The sequence below is a fragment of the Myxine glutinosa genome, chromosome 4, assembly GCF_964187855.1.
Source record: "Myxine glutinosa chromosome 4, kmMyxGlut1.1, whole genome shotgun sequence".
NCBI classification, from domain to species: Eukaryota; Metazoa; Chordata; class Myxini; order Myxiniformes; family Myxinidae; genus Myxine; species Myxine glutinosa.
The window spans coordinates 9,149,069-9,152,765 of NC_136264.1; the positions used below are offsets into that span (position 1 = coordinate 9,149,069).

Sequence of the window (3,697 nt, forward strand, 5' to 3'; positions counted from 1 at the left end):
GCGCGGCTAAATTTGGTGCCGCTACAACCACGTGCGCGAGGGCGCCATTTTGTGCACCTGATACCTCCTCAACCACATTATCATTTCTCTCCTCCATTTCTTCCCTCTGGTCCTGGGTTACCCCTAACCCCTCTTCTAGTTCACCCACCTGCATCCGATCGCCTTGATTGTCCATGGCACGACTCAATTTGGGATGTTAAACAAAATTTCGGCCACTGGTAATTTCGACCAAATTTTTTTTTTGATGTTATAGAAAATTTGGTTCGGGCCTCGAATCTCACCCCCAGACACCAATTGCTATGGATACGGAGTACGGCTCTTCCCTCTTAGCAAGGGGTGGTTAGTCCCTTGTCTTGTTAAGCTGACCGTCTCCGCTCCTGGCACTTGTAACGCTATGCCGCGGGATGGAATGGATCAGGGTTATGGGTCCAGGGTTTATCCCGAATACCTTTATCCGTCCCTCCGCAGACTAGGGAGACAAGTACCGCTCGAACCCCAGTTTGGATAGTCTAGTTGCCGAGCGGTTTTTAGCAACCCGACGTTCGAGCCATTAGCAGAGACTAACCCGATCCTGAACGTTGGCCGAATCGCGCCACGTACACTCAATATTGAAACCACTAAAGCGACCGAACGAGAATGAAGAAGAAGAAGAAGTACGGAGGAATAACAGGATTTATTAATTATTTACACAAGCCAAAGCAAAGAGAGCAGTCAAGGTTATATACAGAAAATGTAAGGAGCAGGAGACACAGTGAAATCATTAGCTTACCTATACAAGCTTAATTAATACCCCAGGACAACGTGAAAGACAGACGGACGATCACACTCACACGGGGAATGCAGGCAGAAATGAGTGGCTTGGAGATGGATGGCTTTGAGAGGCAAGGAAGGTTCAGCGGGGACTGGGCACGGTCGGGCCAGAAGGCACCGCCGTCAAGAAGCCGAGCCGTGGTCGTGCGAACTCCCGCGGTCCCAAACTGCGCGGGCGAAGTTCCTTTCTCCGCACTGCTGCCTCGCGCGCTCCTTGCGTTGCCTCGGTCCGTTTTTCCTGCAGCGCGGCACGTATCACGGCGGCTTGGTCACACCTGCTCATCTCCAGCGCATCTCTTGGACTCAGAACTCATCTCTCGTGGGGAGCGTCCCGCTGCGGGTTATATAGGCCCCGCCCTTCAACCTTTGCGAACCTCCCCGATCGTTCTCTCTCCGCCCTCTCAAGCCAAAGCCCTCGTTCTGGGTTGGATGAGTGGGGCCGACTCACTCCTCCCCTCTATGACGAGGTGGACACGCCTTTCTTCTTCGTGGTTACCTCATGCGTAATGGAGTCAATTGCAGCAAAGTGGACGGGAGATGAAAATGCAGCAGCAAAGTGGCTAAAGGAGTCAATTGCAGCAAACCTGGCAAACCTGGCCCTTGGAAGATGCCATGGGGCGTCGGAGGGACCTACTCTTATTTAATTCGGTGCAATGAAGAGTCAAACTATTGGGAAACACATCCTTAAACTACATAGAATAAGCGACTAACTATTTAAAAGGATATATGGTGCCCTGTGTGTAGGTTTATGGAATTAACTAAGAGGACGAGCTTCGACCTTTCTTTACATTACGGAGGGTGCCATTTACACACAACAAAACCATAGTTCTCACATTCTTTACACTTTCTCAAATTCGTTACAATATATATATATATATTGTTGTGGATATGAGAATGTTTTTTTAAATTTTATTGTTGTGGTAAAATGTTGTTGTAAAAGGTTGTAGTAAAATATCACCCCTCCTCCCTCCGTTTGTGGTTGTATAAAGGTCAAAGGGCGTTCCCGTAGTTAGTCCATAAAACATACATGGAGGACACGATATATCTTTTTTGACAGTTATATCCTTATTATGTGTATTAGCGTAAGGCTGTGTCTTCCATTAATTGAAATACTCCATTGCACCAGTGAAAGAGAATAGATCCCCTTTCCTTCCCATCCCCCAAATCTCCATTTCATATTACATCCCCTCTCGTCATTGCCGAGCCTCGATTGCCCATATTACCTCCCCTCCAATAACCGCCATTGACCACGAGGCTCGAGTCGGGGAAGAAAGGCGTGTCTCCACCTCGTCATAGAGGGGAGGAGTGAGCCAGCCCCACTCGACCAACCATGAGCCAGGGGTTTGGCTAGAGAGGGCGGAGGAAGAGCGATTGGGGAGGTTCGCAAAGGTTGAGGGGCGGGGGCCTATATAACCCAAGGCAGGGCGTGTCCAGGAGGAGGATGCGTTTTTACAGAGGAGAGCAGAAGACAGAAAGCCCTGAGTCGGTTGCCACAAGGAGTTGGTCTGAGTTGGTCTGAGTCGGTTGCCAGAGGAGGGTCAGTGGTTGCTTTGGTAAGGAGTCGGTGGTCAGTTGGTTGCGTTGGTGAGGAGTCGGTGGTGAGGAGTGAGAGAAACAAGAAAGAGTTGAGGGTTTGGACCAGACGAGTGGGACAAGGCCTGGCAAAGCACGCGACGAAAACAGCATCCAAAACAGCAGCCAAAACAGCAGCGTGGGGCCTGGCCTGAACGGCGGCTGCTAAACGCGCCGGTTGTGCTGCGGGACCCCTTTGGACCTCCCTCTCCCTCCAGCCATCCACCTTCATTCCATTCCATCCTTCTTGTATACGTGAGTTTGTTTTGTTTGTTCTGTCCCTGGGTTAATTAAGCTGTATAAGTTAATAATTGCACTGTGTCTCTAATCCTTCTGTATATTATTTTATTATCTTTCCTTCTCCTTGGTTACTTTGAGCATGTAAATAGTAGGAATAAATTTAGTGGTATTTCCAACCTTTTTGTCTTCTGCTTCTTCTTTTTCACATCCGTGTCGCCTTTGTCTTTTCCCTATTGACTAGCTGTGGTGCGATCCGGCCAAAGTCCTGGGTGAATCGGGTGAGTCAGGGATCCTGTTAGGTCGCGGCAATACCAAACCGCTCGGTAACTAACATCTTAAACCGCGATCTGTAACAATTGGTGTCTGGGAGTGGGATTCGAGGCCCGACCAAATTTTTTTTTTAAACGAATAGAAGAAAAAAAAAAAAAAAAATTTGGTCAAAATTTGGAGCGGCCGAAATTTGTTTTGTTTTACAAAACCCGAATTTTGAAATCGCGCCATGGCTGGTCAAGGCGACGGGATGCCGGTGGGAGAGATAGAGGGGTTAGGAGTAACCCAGGATCAAATGGAGGGGAGCAATGAGGAGGCGGTTGAGGGAGTATCAGACGCACAAGATGGCGTCCTCGCGCACGTGGGTGTAGCGGCACCAAATTTTGCCACGCCCGTGACCGTGGCAGCACCGCCGATGGATTGGGGCCTTTTTATGATCCAAATGAAGGCCCTTATGGATGCTCAGAGTGAGCAAATTAAGGCTCAGGGTGAGCAAATGGGGGTAATGGGAAACCAAATGGGGGTAATGAGGGACGAAGCGAGGAGTACTGGTGAGAAGTTAGACAATAATTTTGAGGGGTTAGACAACGGGATAAAAGAGGTAAAGAATGGGTTAACGGGGGTGGAAAATAGAATGGCTGCCCAGGAGAATCAGTTAGAGGAGGTAAAGAATGGGTTAATGGGGTTAGAAAATAGGATGGAGGACAAATTGCGGGAGATAGGGGAGCAATCCACCCGAGAAATCAAACGAATGGGGAACCAGATAGAGGAGGTGCAAATCGGGTTAGAAAGTAAACTGGATGCT

General features: G+C 49.0%; 1 long non-coding RNA gene across 1 annotated transcript; it reads left to right on the forward strand.

Annotated features, from left to right (window-relative positions):
• The first annotated feature begins 2,253 nt into the window (after nucleotides 1–2,253).
• Nucleotides 2,254–2,798, forward strand: LOC144891497 (uncharacterized). Its single transcript, XR_013622945.1, has 2 exons — nucleotides 2,254–2,351; nucleotides 2,383–2,798. It is a non-coding gene; the product is annotated as an uncharacterized LOC144891497 (long non-coding RNA).
• Nucleotides 2,799–3,697: the final 899 nt, after the last annotated feature.